The 23900-nt window shown below is 34.4% G+C and overlaps 1 long non-coding RNA gene across 1 annotated transcript in view; it reads left to right on the forward strand.

Annotated features, from left to right (window-relative positions):
• The window catches only part of LOC137637772 (uncharacterized), a 102850-nt gene extending 83363 nt beyond the window's left edge, over positions 1–19487 (forward strand). The window contains exon 3 of the long non-coding RNA XR_011043795.1: positions 19440–19487. This is a non-coding gene — a long non-coding RNA (uncharacterized lncRNA). The remainder of the gene's footprint in view (positions 1–19439) is intronic.
• Positions 19488–23900: the final 4413 nt, after the last annotated feature.

Here is a 23900-nt window from a genome sequence, read left to right on the forward strand (position 1 = left end):
ATGTTGTAATTGACTCTAATTTCGTCCTAAGTTGCAATTTGCTGTAATCTTGTTTCCTTCTAACTTGTAATTGGCTGTAATTTCGTTCTTTTTAAGTTGTAATTGTCTGTAACATAATTTCGTTCTTTCTAAATTGTAATTGGCTGTAACATAATTTCGTTCTTTCTAAAGTTTTATTGGCTGTAAATTTTCTTTTTTTTAAGTTTTAATCCTCTGTAATTTTGTTCATTGTAACTTGTAATTGGCTGTATTTTCGTTATTTCTAAGTTTTAATTGGCTGTAATTTCCTCCTTTCTAAATTGTAATTGGTTGCAATTTTTTCCTTTCTAAATTGTAATTGGCTGCAATTTCGTCCTTTCTAAGTTTTAATAAACTGTAATTTCGTCGTTTCTAAATAGTAATTGGATGTAATTTCGTCCTATCTAAGTTGTAATTGGCTGCTATTTGGTTCATTTGTAAGTTGTAATTGACTGTAATTTTGTCCTTTCTAAATTGTAATTGGATCTAATTTCGTCCTTTCTAAGTTGTAATGTGCTGTAATTTCATCGTTTCGAAATTATAATTGGCTGTAATTTTGTCCTTTCTAAGTTTTAATTGACTAAATTCGCCCTTTTCAAAGTTGTAATTGGCTGTAATTTTGTCCTTTCTAAGTTTTAATTGACTAAATTCGCCCTTTTCAAAGTTGTAATTGGCTGTAATTTTGTCCTTTCTAAGTTTTAATTGACTAAATTCGCCCTTTTCAAAGTTGTAATTGGCTGTAATTTTGTCCTTTCTAAGTTTTAATTGACTAAATTCGCCCTTTTCAAAGTTGTAATTGGCTGTAATTTCGTCCTTTCTTAATGTAATTGACTGTTTGTCCAATTCATTGTACCCAGATTTGACATGTACGTCATTTAATTATCTTGCGAATGTGTGGTAGCCTATTGGAAACGCTCTGTCTGGTAATCTGCCAGACGGGAGTTCGAGACCTGCTAGTGAGCCTATAGGTTTACCAGCTGAGTTATCAGCAACCATTTCCTGGCCCTCCCTGGTCCTACCTTGATGGAAAGGGGCTTTGGTGCTGATCATGATACCAAACAATTCTTTGCCCAAGGGGTTAACTATGTGACGGCAGAGAGAAAGGTTACGACTCAAAGGCAGGATGCAATCAACTGAGTAACTTTATTAAAGAACACTCTCCTTTATATACAAAACCTCAAGGCAACAGGAAATTACATGTTCGAGAAAATGACAATGTTACTTAGGCGACACGCAGACATGTTTATTCTGGTTCTTTTTAGTGCGAGGGAAGAGCGCAGATACAAGCATAGTATATACAAAATAATTTATGTACGATCGTGTGACACACGGTTGGTACAACTACTGAATTGTAATTGTTCAGTGGCTACTTTGCTCTTGGTAAGGGTAGAAGAGACTTGAGCTATGGTAAGCAACTTTCCTAGGAGAAGCACACTCCAAAATCCAACCATTGTACGATAGGCTTCGGTAGTGCCATAGCCTCTGTACCATGGTCTTCCACCGTCTTGGGGTAGAGTTCTCTTGCTTCAGGATACACTCAGGCACATTATTCTATCTTATTTATTTTCCTTTGGTTTTGTGAAGTGTTTGTATTTTATATAGGGAAGATATGTTTTTAATGTTGTTACTCTTCTTAAAATGTTTTATTTTGGTTGTCCATTACTTCTCTTGTAGATTATCTATCTTCTTATTTCCTATCCTCACTCAGCTATTTTTCCCAGTTGGAGCCCATGAACTTATAGCATTCTGCTTTTCCCACTTGGGTTGTAGCTTAGCTAGTAATAATAATAATAATAATAATGATAATAATAATAATAATAATAATAATATTATTATTATTATTATTATTATTAATTAATAATTAATAATTAATAATAATAATAATAATAATAATAATAATAATAATAATAATAATAATAATAATAATAATAATAATAATATTATTAATTAATAATAATAATAATAATAATAATAATAATAATAATAATAATAATAATAATAATGGCCCATCTTCAGGGTATTATCCCGTCCCTTGCATATGAAATTCATGAGTTACAGTGAACTAGAACAATTTTATTTCCAATAGATATTCCTTTAATACGATTCATTAATATTTATTATCATTACTCAGACGTTGTATTTAACCCACTTTGCAGTATTTCCTTATATAAGTTAATATCAATGTTGATAAGTTATATTGATTACTGTCAAGGGTAATAAGAGAATTTTACGGGTGTTGTACAAGTTAATGAATTACATAAGCTACTGTTAAAGCTAATAAGGCAATTCTACTTGCAATAATATGGGCGTTGTACAAGTTAATTAATTACATTAACTATTGTTAATGCTAATAAGATCATTCTAATTGCACTAATATGGGCTTTGTACAAGTTAATAAATTACATTAACTATTGTTAAAGATAATGAGATAATTCTATTTGCAATAATATGGGCGTTGTATGAATTAATAAATTACATTAACTACTGATAAAGCTAATAAGATCATTCTACTTGCAATAATATAGGCATTGTGCTAGTTAATGAATTACATTAACTACTGTTAAATCTAATAACATAATTCTACTTTCACCAATATGGGCGTTGTATAAGTAAATAAATTCCATTAACTATTGTTAAGGTTAAGGTTCATAAGGTAATTCTACTTGCAATAATATAGGGGTTGTATGAATTGATAAATTACATTAACTACTGTTAAAGCTAATAAGATAATTCTATTTGCACCAATACATGTAAAATACACGACTAACATTCTAAGTAGCATTACTCTCTAAGAGCCAAAAGACACCCTTTTCCTCCTGTCCCAATCTTCCGATGTAACCTCACATCAAAGACCTGATATAGGACCTTACGGCACTATAATAAACGACTCCGCTGATCGAGTCCCTACAAAGAGACTCGCTAAATCGAGTCAACTTCATCTCTTCCCTTTGGAAGGTAGTGCTACCAAGATAGGAGGCCGGGGGGCTGGGGCGGGGGGGTCGGGGTGGCTGGCTCCCATACTAACCTCTGTTCATAGGCATCAGCTAAGTACGACTTTTAACGACACGTCGTTGTGTACATATTCATTAGCTGTGTACGACTTTTGACTTTTTTCATATTCATTAGCTATGTACGACTTTTGACTTTTTTCATATTCATTAGCTATGTACGACTTTTTGCATGATGTCCCACTGTATTATTATTATTATTATTATTATTATTATTATTATTATTATTATTATTATTATTATTAGGATATTTTATCATCATTATTATTATTATTATTATTTTTATTATTATTATTATTATTATTATTATTATTATTTTTATTATTATTATTATTATTATTATTATTATTATTATTATTATTATTCCTAGCTAAGCTACAACCCTAGTTGGAAAACATTGGGAACCAGGATAAAATTTGATCTGTATGATTAAATATCAATATCGACCAAAAAACTTGAAAAAACGTAATTTTAATCAGAAAAAAAACGAAAAAAAATATATTGTTCTCAGCCGTATTTTAGTAAATACAAGAGACCGTAATTTTTACCCTACTTTGTTATTATCTCTTAGGGGTTGGTGACCGTAATATCCCTCCTTAACGTCAGTAAATCAGTTTTTAAAGCGGTAAATGCCTGCCAACATTTATTCCAGGATTTTTACCATTATTTGAATGCAAATGTTTAAGAGCGAATGCAATATAGGATTTGTGCTATCTCGAACTCCAGTCCGTCGGAATCGTTGCCAATTGGTTGCCACATTCCTTATTGAAACTTACCCTTACAAGGTCATATAGTTATTATTATTATTATTAAATGCTAAGCTACGACCCTAGTTGGAAAAGCAGGAAGCTATAAGCCCAGGGGCCCCAACAGGGAAAATAGCCCAGTAAGGAAAGGAAACAAGGAAAAATAAAATATCTTAACACGAACAACATTGAAGTAAATATTTCCCATATAAACTTCAAAAAGTTTAACTAAACAAGAGGAAGAGAAGTTAGACAGAATAGTGTGCCAGAGTGTACCCTCAAGCAAGGGAACTCTAACCCAAGACTGTGGAAGACCATGGTACAGAGGCTATGGCACTACCCAAGACTAGAGAACAATAGTTTGATTTTGGAGTGTCCTTCTCTTAGAAAAGCTGCTTACCATAGCTAAAGAGCCTCTTCTACCCTTAATCATCATATTACGATATTGTTATCGTAATGAAGTTATATCTGTTCACTGTTGAATATGGCATGTCATTTTGGTCTTATGTACGATGTAAATATACCTTGAATTTACGATATTAGGTGCTTGATCATCATAGTCATCATCATTTCCTACGCCTATTGACGCAAAGGGCCTCGGTTAGATTTAACCAGTCGTCTCTATTTTGAGCTTTTAAATCAATACTTCACAATTCATCATCTCCCATTTCACGCTTCATAGTCCTTATCCATGTAGGCCTAGATCTTCCAACTCTTCTAGTGCCTTATAAAGCCCAGTTGAAAGTTTGTGGTGGCCGATGTGGCAACGTCCCTGTTTGGTGAACGCCAGACTGGGATTCCAGTCCCGCTCAAACTCGTTAGTTTCTTTGGTCGCTGCAACCTTACCATCTTTGTGAGCTAAGGATGGGGGCGGTTTGGGGGAGCCTATAGGGGTATCTGCTGAGTCATTAGGAGCCATTGCCTAGCCCTCCTTGGTCCTAGCTTGGGTGGAGAGGGGGCTAGGGCCGCTGATCATATGTATATATGATCAGTCTCTATGACATTGTCCTGCTCGATAGGGCACTGTCACTATCCCTTGCCTCTGCCATTCATGGGCGCCCTCTAAACATGAGTCTTTATTGTTTATATATGACATATCTGTTTTTGACGTTAATAGTTTATATAGGACATATCTGTTTTGACGCTGTTACTGTTTTTAGAATGATACATTGTTAATATATTCTCATCATCTATTTATTTCCTTATTTCCTTTCCTCACTGGGCTATTTTTCCCTATTGGAGCCCTTGGGCTTATAGCATCTTGCTTTTCCAACTAGGGTTGTAGCTTGGCTAATAATAATAATAATAATAATAATAATAATAATAATAATAATAATAATAATAATAAAAAACCTTTAAACCTTCAAACTAATCTCTCTTGGGGAGTGCGAAGAGCATGCCCAACCATCTCCATCTTGAGCGTTGGATGAAAATGATCCTCATCAGATAAGGCTTTAATACCACCTGCGTTATACATTTTACTTATGAAAATAGTTTTCTCTTATGAGATAGGCGAATGGGGACGAGGTATGAGTAAAGATAACATTAACTGAAGCTGAGTCGTTTCTTATCGTAAGCAGCAAGTGTTGGTTTTTTAAGAAGCCAAGATTCTTTTCTTTGTAGTTTTAGGTTTTAATTATTTCGCTTGTAGTTTGTTTATTTGTTTACTTCCTTTCGTCACTGGGCTATTTGCCCCTGTTGGAGTCCTTGGGCTTATAATATCCTGCTTTTATAACTAGGGTTGTAGCTTAGTAATAATGATAACTAGAGGGGCACTCAGTATAGCACAGACCTCCGCCGCGGCAGCTTATATCTTGCCCCTTTTGCTCGACCTTGACCTTTGACCTTTTGCCTTAACATATATTAATTAGCATGGGTTTTCATACACTCAAATATGAACCAAGTTTGAAGTTTCTGTGACAACGATGTCCAAACTTATGGCTGATTACGTGAATTGGACATTATGTTCGACCGTGACCTTGAACTTTGAATGACTTTCTAAAATTAATAATTTCCAGCTTTTTACATAACAGTTCATCCCTGCAAGTTTCATTACTCTTCGATCAAAATTGTAGCTAGGAAGCTGTTCACAAACAAACACATACACACATACAAAACATACACACAAACATGAGCGAAAACATAACCTCCTTCCCACTTGGTTGGCGGAGGTAATAATAATAATAATAATAATAATAATTATTATTATTATTATTATTATTATTATTATGTTAGTGTATAAATATGAACCTTTTGAGATGGAAAATTATATAAATTAGTTGTTTGCATTTAATATAATTTAGATATTTGTATCTGATATAAATTATTTATTTTTATAATATAAATTAGATATTTTTATGATATGAATTAGTTACCCGGAAACGAAATTGTTTACTCACGAAACACAAAATACATAAACACAGAAATGGTGAAATAAATTAACCGAAATCCCCCCTCCCCCCCCCCGAACCAAATTTACATTTGGAAACGTCACCTCCTCCATCACCTCTTACAGGTCGACCTTCCTCATCATGCAGGCACTCCTCGGCCTGTAAAGTGATTGGCCAATCTATTTTTCATTACAGGATGGAGAAGAGAGAAGAGAGAAGAGAGGAGTCTCTTCTATCTTCCTTCTTGCATCTCATATTTGAGAATTTTCTTTTCCTTGGTCTGATTTATATTTCCATTTTCCAAATTCAAGTTGTAGATTGTTGTAGAAAATGGATCAGTGGAGAAGTAATGTGTAATGGTTATAATTTTGGCTTTGCCAACTATTCAGCTGTTCAAATTTGGTTGTGATAGTTTGCGTATATATATATATATATATATATATATATATATATATATATATATATATATATATATATATATATATATATATTCAAATAAGCCATATATATTTTTGATACATTAATGTCTGGATTCTCTTAACGACCTCGGGATCAGAGCCCCAGGCAAAATCACACAAAGACAAGTGCTTGTGACCGGCCGGGAATCGAACCCTGGTCGGCAAGCTTTTATAGACAGTGAGTAAACCACGTGGCCAAGTGGTTGCCAAGTGGTTTAGTATTGTCTATACAAGCTTGCCGACCAGGGTTCGATTCCTGGCCGGTCACAAGCTCTTGTCTTTGTGTGATTTCGCCTGGGGCTCTGTTCCCGAGGTCGTTAAGTGAATCCAGACATTAATGTATCAAAAATATATATGGCTTATTTGCATATGAAAAACACGTCTAAATGTGCAAAATTTATCATATATATATATATATATATATATATATATATATTCTATCGTGAAATTTTATAGCTGGTGCCATTGTCCGGAACGGCTGGATCTTTGTGTGCGTGCATATATACCTAAATATTTAGCCGTCATTTTTTGACAGGTTGCGTGCACTAGTATATAATATAAGTTGTTTCGCTAATAAAAACTGTGACTTCAGAAATATGGTTGTAGTGGCCTATGTGGTAACGTCCCTTACTGGTGATTGCCAGGCTTGGGTTCGAGTCCCTCTCAAACACGTTACGTCCTTTCCTTTGGTTGCTGCAACCTCACCATCCTTGTGAGCTAAGATTAGGGGGTTCAGGGGAGCATATCGATCTATTTGCTCAGTCATAAGCAGCCATCAACTGGCTCTCCATGTTCCTAACTTGGGTGCTGATCATATGTATATATGGTCAGTATCTAGGGCATTGACCTGCTTAATAGGGCAATGTCACTGTCCCCTGCCTCTGCCATTCATGAGCGGCCTCTAAACTTAATTGCTATTTAGTGCTCCTCCATTAACAGCTCTTTAATTAAAGTTGATTTAACCTCATTACCAATAATCTCTGTACCATGGTCTTCCACTGTCTTGGATTAGAGTTCTCTTGCTTGAGGGCACACTATTCTACGTATATTTCTCTTCCTCTTGTTTTTTTTTTTTTTTTTGTTTTTTTAAGTTTTTATAGTTTATATAGGAAATATTTATTTTGATGTTATTGCTCCTAAAATCTTATGTTTATCCCTTGTTTCCTTTCCTCACTGGGCTATTTTCCCTGTTGGAGCCCCTGTGCATATAGCATCCTGCTTTTCCAACTATTTTTTTTAATCAGCCATATTTACACTGACTCGCAGTGGTGCCCTTTTAGCTCGGAAAAGTTTTCTGCCGTCTGATTGGTTAGAATTATCTTGTCCAACTAATCAGCGATTAAGAAACTTTTCCTAGCTAAAAGGGCAACCCTGCGAGTCGGTGTAAATCTGCCTCACTAAAAAGAATTGACTATAGGGTTGTAGCTTAGCAAGTAATAATAATGATAATAGTAACACGTTTTGTCCCTTCCGGTAGCCAAGTTTCTTTCGTTCCAAGTCTAGCACCCTTGCAAGTCGGTGTAAATCTGCCTCACTAAAAAGAATTGACTATAGGGTTGTAGCTTAGCAAGTAATAATAATGGTAATAATAACAAGTTTTGTTCCTCCTGTTAGCCAACTAAAGTCTACTCATCTTACACATTCTTTTCTCCGGTGCTTTTGAAGGTTACACGTCTCTCTCTCCCTTTTGTTTCAGCTTCATTATATGAGTGAGATCACATCTAAACATTTTGAGACTTCTTTCTGGGTTAGGCAACCTTCTATTCCTCATGTTTCCTTTTCATAATGCTAGCCCAAGTTATTTAAGATGCGCCCTCTCTCTCTCTCTCTCTCTCTCTCTCTCTCTCTCTCTCTCTCGAAGTTTAGAGGTAACGGATACTAACTGGAATTGAAAACGTACTTCACCCCTCATTGTGGTGATTTCCTTACATTCAAAATAGCAAATACGTGCTCTCTCTCTCTCTCTCTCTCTCTCTCTCTCTCTCTCTCTCTCTCTCTCTCTGTCCAAACAAATTAGCTCTACCCAGGAGGAAGAGTCTTCGCGGATGGACTAAAAAGTCTTTTGAGACATTTAGGATCCTTGTAAAACTCTCTCTCTCTCTCTCTCTCTCTCTCTCTCTCTCTCTCTCTCTCTCTCTCTCCTCTCTCATCTCTCTCTGTCCAAACAAATTAGCTCTACCCAGGAGGAAGAGTCTTCGCGGATGGACTAAAAAGTCTTTTGAGACATTTAGGATCCTTGTAAAACTCTCTCTCTCTCTCTCCCTCTCTCTCTCTCTCTCTCTCTCTCTCTCTCTCTCTCTCTCTCTCTCTTTGGCGTTAATTAAAAGAGCATCATGAATATATCACAGTTTCTATTCCTTTGCCTGTTTTCATTGCCTCGAAGCGGTGTAATCAAATGTTAAACTTAAACAGGCATTTGTTCCAAATGTTTCAAGACGTTTCTGTTTTAGGTTGAGAAGCAATAACATAATATATACTCTCCTTCATGTTCCTAATTCCTACAGAAAGATGTATTAGAAAATTATCGACTAATACTTCGAATTGTAAAGATATTTATATAAGTAAGTTTAATTGTTTAGATATTAATTATTAAATTGTTGTTTTTTTTATACCCTTCCCACAAACCCAATATAATATTAAAAGCAGTTTTAGAATTTAAGTGTTTCCGGGTTTGTTTAGTTTTATCCAAACTAACATGGTTTGTGGAAGCCAATAGAAAACGTCTTTACCTGGTAATCTGTTGGACTGGGGTTAAAGACTCTCTCTAACTCAATGGTTTCTAGTAGTGTCTGTAACCTCACCACCAATTAGGGGATAGCCCACAGGTACCTGTAGAGCCAAGAGCCACCAGCAAGCCATTGCCTGTCCCTCCCTGGTCCTAGCTTAATGGAGAGGTGCTTGATGGTTAGTCTAGGGCATTGTCGTGTCCCTTGTCTCTGTCATCCATGAGTGACTTTTAAACCAGGTCTCTTATTCTCTTTGGCAAAATTACCATGTTATTGTGATATCTTAAGGTATGTTCTCTATGAGTTGAATCAACCTTTTCTTAAGATCTTTAAGGTTGGAAATAAAGGTTGTTAATAGAGGTTTTAGGAATTTTATGATAAAGTGACGTATATGGCATGAATTGGTTACCATTAAGGATCAGAATACTATGCAGTTGAATGGTGGGAAAAGAATTTCTATTGAATATCGCGTCCATGGCATTCATTCACCCCAAAATGAAATATTTTGGATGAAAAGGACAATGTTGGATTCTCAAAATTTACGCTTTACTTTATAAGATATTTTCCCTTTTAGTTATAAGATTGTGTTCTCTTAGTTTTAAGATAGGTGTCTCTTTAGTTGTAGGATATATTTCCCTTTAGTTATAAGATATTTATATCTTTAGTTTTAAGATTTTTTCTCTTTAGTTATAAGATATTTTCTCTTTAGTTATAAGATATTCTCTTTCGTTATAAGATTTTTTTCTCTTAGTTATAATATATTTTTCTCTTTAGTTATAATATATTTTTCTCTTAGTTATAATATATTTTTCTCTGGTTATAAAATATTTTTCTCTTCAGTTATAATATTTTTTTCTCTGGTTTTATTTTTCTCTTTCATTAAAAGACATTTTTCGCTCAAAGTTATAAGATATTTTCCCATCGATTACAAAATGTTTTTCTCTATAGTTATTTTTATTCCCAGTGTACGCGACCCGTCATAAATGACGGCTACATATTTAGATAGATATGCATATACAGATTCACCCCTTCACATTTCCTCCCATTTTCTCAATTACAACCTCTCTCACCAGGGTGTGACTACTCCCTTGCCTCTACCCGTGGGAGGGGGAGAGACTGCTCAGCGTAACATATATACATATACATATATATAGGTATATATGTATATATATATACATATATACATATATATATATACATATATATATATATATATATATATATATATATATGTATATATGTATATATATATATATATATATATATATATATATATATATATATATATATATATAAATATATATATATATCTAAACACTTGCTTTTTACTATGTAGGGCAGATTATTATTATTATTATTATTATTATTATTATTATTATAATATGCTAAGCTACAACCCTAGTTTGAAAAGCAGGATGCTACAAGCCCAAAGGCTCCAACAGGGAAAATAGCCTGGTAAGAAAAGGAAAAAGGAAAAATAAAATATTTTAAGAACAGTAACAGCATTAAAATAAGCATCTATATAAACTATAAAATTTTTTAAACTATAAAATTTTTTAACAAAGCAAGAGGAAGAAAATTAAGGTAGAATAGTGTGCCCGAGAGTACCCTCAAGCAAGAGAACTCTAACGCAAGACAGTGGAAGACCAAGTTACAGAGGGTATGGCACCACCCAAGACCAGAGAACAATGGTTTAATTTTGGAGTGTCCTTCTGCTAGAAGAGCTGCTTACCATAGCTGAAGAGTCTCTTCTACCCTTATCAATAGGAAAGTGGCCATTGAATAATTATAGTGCGGTAACCTATGGGTGAAGAAGAATTGTTTGGTAATCTCAGTGTTGTCATGTGTATGAGGACAGTGGAGAATATGTAAAGAATAGTCCAGACTATTCGACGTGTGTGTAGGCAAAGGGAAAATGAACCGTAACCAGATTGTAGGAAACTATGTAATACTGTGTTCCCGGCTCCTTCAAAGAGTTTCGCCTTTTTTATCTTTGACTTTTTGAGTTTTATACCAACTTTTATTATGGCATGTGCGCTATAAGCTTGGATTATTGAAAGCTGGATTAATGGACCCAATTTAAAATGCAAAAGATTATATACGTTTTTCGTTTGCGTTGGGAGAAAGTTGCATTATGATTTTGTGAAATGGTGTGTTATTTGATTATAAGGCATTTTTATTCATTTGACATTGATTATATATATATATATATATATATATACACACAAACACACATATATATACATATATATAATTTGTATGTGTATATATATATATATATATAATGTATACATATATATAAATATATATATATATATATATATTTATATATAGTGTATATATATATATATATATATATATATATATATATATATACACATACATTATATATATATATATATATATATATATATATATATATATATATATATATATATATATATATATATATGTGTGTGTGTGTGTGTGTGTGTGTGAGCGCGCGCGTGTTCCAATATAAGAATGGCTAAAAAAAATTAATTGCTGTTAATGATATTGTCTTATTAACATCATCAGACTCAAAAATAGCTAAAAACACAGATAATTTGCATTTTTTTTGCATATTATATATCCTTCAATATCTTGCAAATATTTTAGTAAAACAAAATGTTTATTTGTGAGGATGAAAAAGGGTATATGGTAAGAAGCAAATGCGGAAAACTAAGGCTATAATAAAATATGATTATAAATGAAATATAATATAAAATATAAATATAAATAAGATATATAAAATATAATATATAAATAAAATATATAAAATATAAAATATAAATAAAATATAGTATAATTTGAAATATAAAATATAAATATAAGTAAAATATATAAAATATAAAATGTTAATATGAATAAAATATATTATAAAATATAAAATATACATATAAATGAAATATATTAAATATATATATATATATATATATATATATATATATATGTATATACATATATATATATATATATATATATATGTATATATAAATAAGATATATAAAATATAAATGTAAATAAATATATAAAATATAGAATATAAATATAAAATATATAAAATAATATAAAATATAATATAGAATATGATATAAAATATAAGATATAAAATATAAGATATAAAATATAAATTAAATTGAAAACCCGGAGTCTCCAAATTATTGAAATCGATGGTCCGTGTTGTCCATAAATTTGATCTATGGAATCGTTTAGTTGACAAACTGTTTAGGAACATCTGCTATAAATGACCTTGAATTCTGTAAGCCCTTGTTTGCCTATTTGCAGTAAGTTCTGATATGTTGTTGGTGTTGGTTTCGACCGAGGTGCAGGACAATGCCCTAGAGACTGGCCATATGCACATGCAGTGCATAAGCCCCCTCTCCACTCAAGCTAGGACCAAGGAGGGCTAGAAAGTGGCTGTTGATGACTAAGCAGATAGACCTATAGGCTCCCCCAAACAAGCAGGACAATGCCCTAGAGACTGACGATATATATACATATGATCAGCACCCAAACACCCTCTCCACCCAATTTAGGACCAAGTAGGGCCAGGCAGTGGCTGCTGATGACTCGGTAGATAGACTTATAGGGTTCCCCAAACTCTAACAAGCAGGACATTGCCCTAGAGACTGGCCATATGCATATGATCAGCGCCCAAGCCCCCCTCTCCACCCAAGCTAGGACCAAGGAGGGATAGGCAGTGGCTGCTGATGACTCAGCAGATATACATTTAGGCTCCCCCAGACTTCCCATCCTTAGCTCACAAGGATGGGGAAGTTGAATTGCAGATTATTTTTTCTTTTTCCATCAGTTAGAATTTTTCCTTTTACTTTACACAAGGAAGTTTAACATATAATATTTTACTTAGGGGAACTCTTGCAAGGTTTATCATCTTTTCATCTAATAAAGCAATGTTTTATATTATTGCAAGAGTTGTAGCAGGTGCTACTACTACTACTACTACTACTACTACTACTACTAATGGTTATGGTAATAATAATAACCACAGTTTTCTTTATGTTTGAGAAAATTCCATAGAACGTCGGTTCTTATGAAGTTGGTGGCTACTTTCCTAAAGTTTCTCCATTTTAGCTGGCCGTGTTTGCTTGTTTACGAGAGAGAGAGAGAGAGAGAGAGAGAGAGAGAGAGAGAGTGGGTCCTGGTTTACTTACATATTTCCAAGAGAGAGAGAGAGAGAGAGAGAGAGAGAGAGTGGGGGTCCTGGTTTACTTACATATTTCCAAGAGAGAGAGAGAGAGAGAGAGAGGAGAGAGAGAGAGAGAGAGTGGGGTCCTGGTTTACTTACATATTTCCAAGAGAGAGAGAGAGAGAGAGAGAGAGAGAGAGTGGGGTCCTGGTTTACTTACATATTTCCAAGAGAGAGAGAGAGAGAGAGAGAGAGAGAGAGAGAGTGGGGTCCTGGTTTACTTACATATTTCCAAGAGAGAGAGAGAGAGAGAGAGAGAGAGTGGGGTCCTGGTTTACTTACATATTTCCAAGAGAGAGAGAGAGAGAGAGAGGAGAGAGAGAGAGAGAGAGAGAGTGGGGTCCTGGTTTACTTACATATTTCCAAGAGAGAGAGAGAGAGAGAGAGAGAGAGAGAGAGAGTGGGGTCCTGGTTTACTTACATATTTCCAAGAGAGAGAGAGAGAGAGAGAGAGAGAGAGAGAGAGAGAGTTGGTTCACTGCACCACACCTCAGGAGTGTGTTCTTGCCTTCGAAGTCTGTTTACATTTCCTTTTTTTGTTTGGCTTCTTATCGATGTTTACATCTCGAGACCTTGCTTCGTGTTTCTTGCCTGTAGAAGTAGTGTCGCACTCTACAGTACAGGGACCTTCCATGTATATTACAAGACTTAATACCTACTGTACCTATATATATATTTATATATATATATATATATATATATTTTTATATGGTATGGTTTTTGGTTACATTAAGTAACAGTTGTATTTGTTTATTTGGACGTTGTAATTATTGGGTTATACACACACACACACACTCACATATATATACACCTTTAAATATATATATATATATATATATATATATATATATATATATATATATATATATATATATATATATATATATATATATATCTCCCTTTCAAAGTGGGGATACCGTATTCGTGGTGGAAGGATTTGTGTATCAGCATGAACAGCTAAGCTGTACTAGTCATGGCCACCCATACTAGATAGGTTTGCTGTGCCTTATGAGACTAAAATCTCCCGCTATCACCAATCCTCACTGGCCAGCGGTGGTGATGAAAACTGGCCAAACCCCAAACATAAATTGACATGTCTGAGTCCTTTGTTATGCAGTGGAGTAGAAACAGCTGGAGTTGTTGTTATTGTATATGTATATATACAGTATATATATATATATATATATATATATCACCCACGAATGGCATGGTTTCCAGCCGAACTAGTGGGGGTTCGAATCTCCACCCGGCCAGAAGCTGTTACCATAAAATGAATTCCAAGTGGATGTATATTCCCAAGATAGAATTCGGTATTAAATGCCATTCGTGGGTGATATTTACATTGATTGAAATCATGTGTGCTTGTGATATATATATATATATATATATAATAGGGTGATATGTGGGTGTTTGGTTGAGTCTATTTAAAAAGATCTGTTTTATCTGCTTTCTTTGATGCTATCTAAGTTGAGCTTAAATCCTATCTTTAATTTTCCTTCTTTACTTACGTGTATATTTCTTTAAATGTATATAAACACAACCACCATTTTATTTAAAAGATAATTTCAATTCTATATTATTATTATTATTATTATTATTATTATTATTATTATTATTATTATATTACCTATTTTTATGCAAATGTTAACTTTATTGACAATAACTGTCTTATGTAAGCATTCATTTATCACACTTGACCCTTGGGGTCTATCAATACTTGCGTTGTCTTTAAGTAAGTTAAAGAGCTAATTTCAACTCCTATTATCATTCATTAACTAGATGGGCACTCAGTAGAGTGCAGATCTCCACCGTGGCAGCTTATTTCTCAACCTTTTGCTCGACTTTGACCTTGACCTCTGACCCTATCATGTATTAATTGGCGTGGATTTTCATACGCTCAAATATGAACCAAGTTTAAGCCTCTGTGACAGCGATGTCCAAATTTATGGCTGACTACGTTAATTGGACATTTTGCTTGGCCGTGACTTTGACCTTTCAAAGTTTAATTATATCCTGCTTTTACATAACAGTTAATCCCTGCAAGTTTCATTTCTTTACGATTAAAATTGTAGCCATGAAGCTGTTCACAAACAAACACACAAATAGGGGGAGAAAGCATAACCTCCTTCCAACTTCGTTGGCGGAAGTCAATATGTTATGTATGTTTATCCCATTGTCAATCTTATTGACAAAATCCGTTGAATGTAAACATACAATTGTCACCCTCAGGGTTGTGGTAGCCTAATAAAAATGTCCTTGCTTGGCATTCAGCTGAATTGGGATTCGAGACCTGCTCTTTTAGTGTTGGCAACCTCACCATCCTTGTGAGCAAAGGATGTTGGGTTTGTGGGAGCATATAGGTCCTCCTGCTGAGTCATCAGCAGCCATTGCCTGTTCCTCCATTGTCCTAGCTTGTATAATAAGGGGTTTGGGTAGTTATCAAATGTATATATGGTCAGTCTCTGGGGCATTGTCACTGTTCATTGCCTCTGCCATTCATGAGCGGCCTTTTAAACTTTATGTGACACATTGGGGACTCCTGGCTTGTACAACTGTAACGTGTTCGCTTGGCATTCGCATGGCAGCAGATCGATCCTAGTCTGGAACCGTGAGTTTTAAGCTGTTTACTGGGGAGGCCACTGCTCTGGTTGGACACCACAGTAGGGGGTTAGGCTTGTCAGGCTAACGTTCTGGTGAACATCTATTCTAATGAAAATGGAACTGAAACCAGACATCTTTATAAATACATGTATTGTCTCTAAAGAAAGTTAGTTGTTCAGGAGCTGTGCTAGTAATAGGTAGTAGGTTGGCCAGGGCACCAGCCACCCCTTGAGATGCTACCACTAGAAAGTTATGGGGTCCTTTGATTGACCAGACAGTACTTCATTGGATCCTTCTCTCTGGTGACGGTTCACTTTCCCTTTGCCTACACTTACACCGAATAGTCTGGCCTATTCTTTACATATTCTCCTCTGTCTTCATACACCTGACAACACTAAGACTACCAAACAATTCTTCTGCACCAAAGGGGTTAACCACTGCACTGTAACTGTTCAGGGGCCACTTTCCTCTTGGTAAGGGTAAAAGAGACTTTTTAGCTATGGTAAGCAGCTCATCTAGGAGAAGGACACTTCAAAATCAAACCATTGTCCTCTAGTCTTGGGCAGTGCCATCATAACTTCTGTACCATGGTCATTCACTGTCTTGGGTTAAAGTTCTCTTGCTTGAGGATACAGTCGGGCACTCTATTTTATTTAATTTCTTGTTTTGTTAAAGTTTTAATAGTTTATATAGGGAATATTTATCTAAATGTTGTTACCGCTCTTAATTATTTAATTTTTCCTTGTTTCCTTTCCTCACTGGGCTGTTTTCCCTGTTGGACCCCCTGGGCTTGTAGCATTTTGCTTTGTTAACTTGGGTTTTAGCTTAGCAAGTGTTAATGATAATGATAATAGTGTTAGTACCTCCTCCTCCTCCCGTCACAGTTTCTTTATGGCAGAAATGATGCTTCCATTAAGTAAGGCAGTGTGTGATATACTTACACCTTCTGTGATGAATGACAAAAAACTCTTTTGTCGCCTTTGAGGGACAGAACTGAGTAAAGGGAATGGGCGGACGCAACGCCAGGTCGTAAAGGGAGCCAGAAAGGTTCCTGAGATTATTATTATTATTATTATTATTATTATTATTATTATATTATTATTATTATTATTGTTGTTGTTGTTGTTGTTGTTGTTGTTGTTGATATAAGGGTTTTATTTTAGTGTAGAATTCTGTTGTAGTTTATAATCAGAGTCTTCCTTTCTTTATTATTATGAGCGACTTTTAAACCTTAAAACTGAAACAAATCTTAATAATATGATATATTGCATTTAAAGTCTTGTATTTTCGGAATTCAATTTCTTCAGTTCACATAATAATACTTCAGTTATCAAAAAGCATCTTATACGAGATGAACATTTCTGAACTAGTCATATTTGTGACGGCCGAGAGAAAGGTTATGACTCAAAGGCAGGATGCAATCAACTGAGTAACTTTATTAAAGAACACTCTACTTTATATACAAAACCTCAAGGCAACAGGAAAATACATGTTCGAGAAAATGACAATGTTACATAGGCGACACGCAGACATGTCTATTCTGGTTCTTTTTAGTGCGAGGGAAGAGCCCAGATACAAGCATAATATATACAAAATAATTTATGTACGATCGTGTTACACACGGTTGGTACATATTACGGTAAATATTTCTTCAGCTCGAGCTGTTTCCGGAATGTTATTCCCTATTCATGATATTATTGTAGCACAAATACGCCAAATAGTTTCTCCTCCTCATATTGCGTGGCATCTTCATATTGACCTATAGGATTTCGAAATGCTTCACTTGTTGTGGTTTGCCTGCTGGGGCTCGCTGGAATATATGTCCAAGGTCTCTGGACTGTGGGTGTTTGCAGTGAGAATGTAGAAACGGCATTCTCTCTCTCTCTCTCTCTCTCTCTCTCTCTCTCTCTCTCTCTCTCTCTCTCTCTCTCTCTCTCCAAGCGGTATATTCTTCAATATCTTTATTGCTATTATTGTTATTTATCAAGGAATCAAGGAAGACAATAACGCCAAATGGATGAACTGAGAGAGAGAGAGAGAGAGAGAGAGAGAGAGAGAGAGAGAGAGAGAGAGAGAGGAGAATATTCTCAATAGTGTGACAGTATGTGCGTAAGTTAGAGAAAATATTCTCAATAGAGAGAGAGAGAGAGAGAGAGAGAGAGAGAGAGAGAGAGAGAGAGAGAGAGAGAGAGAGCCAAGGTCAGTTAACGCGAATAAAACTCATAATGTTTTTCAATTTACTTAGAGAAAAGAAATATGGAATTTTGGTTGGCAGTACTATGAAAGGTCAGCTAAGGACACAGAAGACATTCCACTGATTCATAGGAAACGTTTCGTGTATGTATTGCAAACGTTTCGACATTTTAAATGTCATCATCATTGCTAGTTAAGGAGCGCTCCTTCGATCGTCTCGCACTCACTTTGCATAATCCCCATAATCCGACAAACGTTTCGACATTTCAAATGTCATCATCATTGCTAGTCAAGAAGCACTTCTTCTCCGATCGTCTCGTACTCAATCTGCACAGTCCGCATAATCCCACAAACGTTTCGACATTTTAAATGTCATTATCAGTGCTAGTCAAGGAGCGCCTCCTCTCCAATCGTTTCGTACCCATTTTACACAATACAGAGACCATCAGTTATACATAGTTCACAGTACAAAGAGTATATAGTGCAGAGGCTAACAGTTACACAGGGTACACAACAAAAGAGGCTATCTGTTACACTTGGTATACTGTACAGAGACTATCTGTTACCTATTTTACACAATACAGAGACTATCAGTTATACATGGTTCACAGTACAAAGAGTATATAGTGCAGAGACTATCAGTTACACAGGGTACACAACAACAGAGATTATCTGTTACACTTGGTATACTGTACAGAGACCATCTGTTACCCATTTTACATAGTACCGAGCCTATCAGTTACACTGGGTACACACCATAGTACAGAGATTATCTGTCACACATGGTACACAGTACAGAGACTAATTATTACACACGGTACACAGTAGAGAGACTATGTTACCAAGTTTACACGGTACAGAGACTATCAGTTACACAGGGTACACAGTGCAGAGATTTATCTGTTACGATTTGTGCCTAGTACAGAGACTATGTACTGTACGTTTCACATTAGCTAGAATAAACCATGGATAGGGTAACTAGAAATAGAAAAGACAAATAAGTATTAATTGAATATGAATATTTTAGCCTTTTAATTCACAAGCATATTAAATAAATATTTATAATTTCAGAATTAACCCTGAACTGACCCTGCCCGTGTCCAGTAGGCAACTGCACTGTAAGTACAATTTGATTCAAAGTAGACCCCAAGAAGTATTTTTTTTATTACTAGTGAGAAATGCTGTGTGTAGTTTTCTACCAAAAAGGTAGATAGAAGGAAGTTTTGCTTGCAAAGAGATAGATAGAAAGGAGTTTTAAATTGAAGGGCTGAAGTTGTTCAGGATTGATATGGCAGTTGAGTGTTGAATCAGAGTTGATAAAGGATGCTATTTTTTTTTTGTATTTTAATGGATACCCGTTTGGTCATTGAAATGGTTAATTTACGTAACATCACATGAGCAGGTATCAATTTGATCATTTTGTAGTATTTAGTTTGTAGGTATATTGAAATAATATTATTTTGCATTAGTTTTTTTTAGGTCCATTAAAACACTGACTACGTAGAGAACATAACCGACTATTGGTGCAAATCCTTACAGCTTATTTGAGTTTTCGGTTGTATATATCAGAATTGTCCTGCTTCATATCATAGAAATAGATATATGTTACGTATGAGACCTAGGGTTACATACCATCTTGTTTTTTTTTTTTTTTTTTTTTTTTTTTGAGGCAGTTTCTTTTGGTGTCTGATGTGATTAACCCATTTGATTAGAGATTTTTGTTAAATAAACGTATATTTCATTTCTATACTTAAATGTGTTTATTTGAGAGTTCTGTCAAATAAACGTTTATTTAATCTCTCTATATAATTTTGTTTATGTTTGCAAGTATAAAGAAAGGTTGCTACTTTCTAGTAGGTTTGTGTTGATTATTACCTCCGCCAAGGAAGTTGGAAGGAGGTTATGTTTTATTCCCTGTTTGTATGTGTTTGTTTGTGAACAGCTTCCTAGCCACAATTTTAATTGTAAAGTAATGAAACTTGCAGAGATTAACTCTTATGTAGAAACCTGGAAATTATTAAATTTTGGAAGGTCAAGGTGAAAGGTCAAGGTCACGGTCAAGCAAAATCTCTAATTCACATAATCAGCCATAAGTTTGAACATGTGTGTTTGTTTGTGTGTGTGTTTGTTTGTGAACAGCTTCCTAGCCAGAATTTTAATCGTAGAGCAATGAACCTTGCAGGGATTAACTGTTATGTAAAAAGCTGGACATGTTTAAATTTTGGAAGGTCACGGTCAAAGGTCTAAAGTGTCCAATTCACATAATCAGCCATAAGTTTGGACACCATTGTCACAGACTTCAAAATTGGTTCATATTTGAGTGTATGAAAAATTCATGCCAATTAATGCATGTTAAGATCAAAGGTCAAGGTCGAGCAATAGGTCAAGGAATAAGCTGCCGTGGAAGAGGTCTGCGCTCTACTAAGTGCCCTTCTAGTTTTGATTAATGCTTGGACCTAAATTCACGTGACTCTTATCTCAAAATATTAGGTGTTAACATTTTCGTATTAAATGTAAAGTTTAAATTTATTTTTTCTTATGGCCACCTTTAAAAATATGCAGACATCTGTTTCTTCTGTGCCGAGAAAATAAATAGAAAGAACAAAATCAACATAAAAAGTTTTTGAAACTATTTTTTCCAAAAATCCGCTGTAAAAAAAATATTCAAATATGCCTCGGGTGCGAGAGTGTCTAGATTAAAACTATATGTATTTTTTTTTTGTAGGTTTTTTCTGTTTTGATTTTCCCAAGTCTTATTGGACTCAAGTAAAAATTGTTCTGGAAGCAGATATTGCTTTTTTTAGTTTATCGATTCTTTATCACCATTTTCAGGTAGTAGGTTGCCCAGGGCACCAGCCACCCGTTGATACTACCGCTAGAGTAGTATCTCAACATTGGCTCCCTCTCTCTGTTACGGCTCATTTTGTCTTTACCTACACATACACCGAATAGTCTGGCCTATTCTTACCACATTCTCCTCTTTCCTCATACACCTGACATCACTGAGATTACCAAACAATACTACTTCTCTCAAGTGGTTAACAATTGCAATGTAATTGATCAGTGGCTACTTTCCTCTTGGTGAGGATAGAACAGACTCTAGCTATGGTAAACAGCTCTTCTTTGAGGACACTCCAAAATCAAACCATTGTTCTCTAGTCTTGGGTAGTGCCTTAGCCTCTGTACAATGGCCTTCCACTGTCTTAGATTAGATTTCTCTTGCTTGGGCGTACACTCGGGCACACTATTCTATCTTATTTCTTTTTCTCGTTTTTTTTTCTTTTTTTATAGATCATATGTGACGGATCTAATTTAAAGTTGTTACTGTTCTTGCAATGTTTTACTGTTTATTCTTCTCTTGTAGTTTATTTATTGCCTTGTTTCCTTTCCTCACTGGGCTATTTTTGCGTATTGGAGCCCCTGGGCTTATAGCATCTTGCTTTTCCAACTAGGGTTATAGCCTAGTTTATAATAATAATAATTCCTCTGAAGTTCTAAACACTGTTTTTAGTTTATAGCTTTTTTATCAACTTTAATCTGAACAGAAAGGGTGTGTGTTTGTAACAGACTCTCTGTTGACAATTATTAGTATCTAGATGAGCGGAGTATATTTGTTATTCGACTAGAGTAAATTATTATTATTATTATTATTATTAATATTAGTAGTAGTAGTAGTAGTAGTAGTAGTAGTAGTAGTAGTAGTAGTAGTAGTAGTAGTAGGTTCTCAAAACCCACAGTTATATACGTTGTATATTTAAAAATAAAGTCAGGAACTTTCCCGGCTTTTTTTTTTTTTCTAAATATACAGCTTATATAACTATGTATTTTGAGTACCTAAGATTGTTAGACAAAGCATGGTTTTTATTATTATTATTATTACTACTACTACTACTACTACTACTTTTTATTATTATTATTATTATTATTATTATTATTATTATTTCTACTACTACTACTATTACTTATTATTATTATTATTAATATTATTATCATCGCTCTTATTTTCTGTTAAAGCATTAAAGAAATAAACATAATTTGTAACATCTATCGAACTCCACAGAATTTTCTCTATTTCAAATGCTATGAATTAGACGGCTGTTTTATTGCCTTCTCATCCTGAGTAGGCAGCTGCTGTCAAAGTTCTTGTGAAGTTAGGGACACCTGTCACACCTCGAGGAACGATAGAACTGATTAATGATTAGTGTCATTTTTCATCAGGTGTGTTTCATACCAGTGCTGTTTTTCGTTATTTTTACCTCCTCTAAGGCTGTTATATTTTCAACTACGTTTATTTTATCTATTTGTTTGTCTGATATCAGCACTATATGAAGGCGCCAGTTAGGTGATAACTGAGAGACGAGGTGAATAGAACTAACTTTATTTCAACAGACAGGGAGCTTTTTATGCAACGGTTTCGGTGGAAGAAGGTCACAAAAATTCAAACAGATTAATTCAAGGGAAAAAAAAACAGGTTTATACCGCTGATGTTGACAGAGAGGTGTAAAGCGAGAATATACAATAAAAAAGGAATAAAATACCGTTACAATGTTCGAGTGTGAAACACGTGCGGTACAATTACGTCAACATTTTTAGCCGGATTTTCACCGTTTCAATAACGGATAATTATAATTCTCCAGAAGAGCCCATTAAAATTTGGTGTTGATTCGCATCAAGATAGCGATTTTGGTTGTTATTGTTATTATTAGCAGCAGATTAATTCACGGTCAACACTTGAAAAGGGGAGTCCTTGGTCCGTAGATTTTAATAAAATGTTGACAATCTTCAATTGCGAAGGTTTGAAATTTCTGATTGATCTTTCTACATGTTTATCTTAGGATTAATTATTTCAAACGCGGCTGAATCCCTCGTCAGGCTGGGAGGAGCGAAGAGAAGAAAGCACCCCTTTTATTCCTTTGTTTGATGTTGTCTACCCCCCAGAATTGGGGGAAATGCCTTGGCAAACAGATAAATAGACGCCATAAGGCTTTTTATATTGTTTAAATTTGCTGCCACAGTAACAAACCGAACACCTTTCAAGATGTGAATCATACATGTCCAATTTTGACGTCTGGATAAATAGATAAATGCGATGAGATATTTATCCTTCAGTGGATTTTATATTTAGCGTTTAGAATTTTTAAGTTATAGATTGCATCGCTAATAATACATCCGTGTCTAGAATATTTATAGTGGCTCGAAGTTTATAATAGAGCATTTATGACCAAAGACTTGTTTTATTTTTTGTGTTTTTAATATTTTGTATTTTGCGAGAATAAAGTTTAAAATGTATAATTTACTTAGTGTGAAAGAATTATTCCATTATATTTTTATTGAATTTCAAGTAATTTATACCAAAACTGTCTATTATTTTGTGAAATTTCACTTGAAATAAGAGGCAGTATTAGATATAATAATGATTTTATCATTGCGTTTGAATTAATGATGAAATCATCGTAAATGTTATAAAGTAATTACAATAAATTTATTTCTTTTATTATCTCAATAGACTGTAAATATTTGATACAAAAATAA

The sequence above is a fragment of the Palaemon carinicauda genome, chromosome 3 (assembly GCF_036898095.1).
Source record: "Palaemon carinicauda isolate YSFRI2023 chromosome 3, ASM3689809v2, whole genome shotgun sequence".
Classification (NCBI taxonomy): Eukaryota; Metazoa; Arthropoda; class Malacostraca; order Decapoda; family Palaemonidae; genus Palaemon; species Palaemon carinicauda.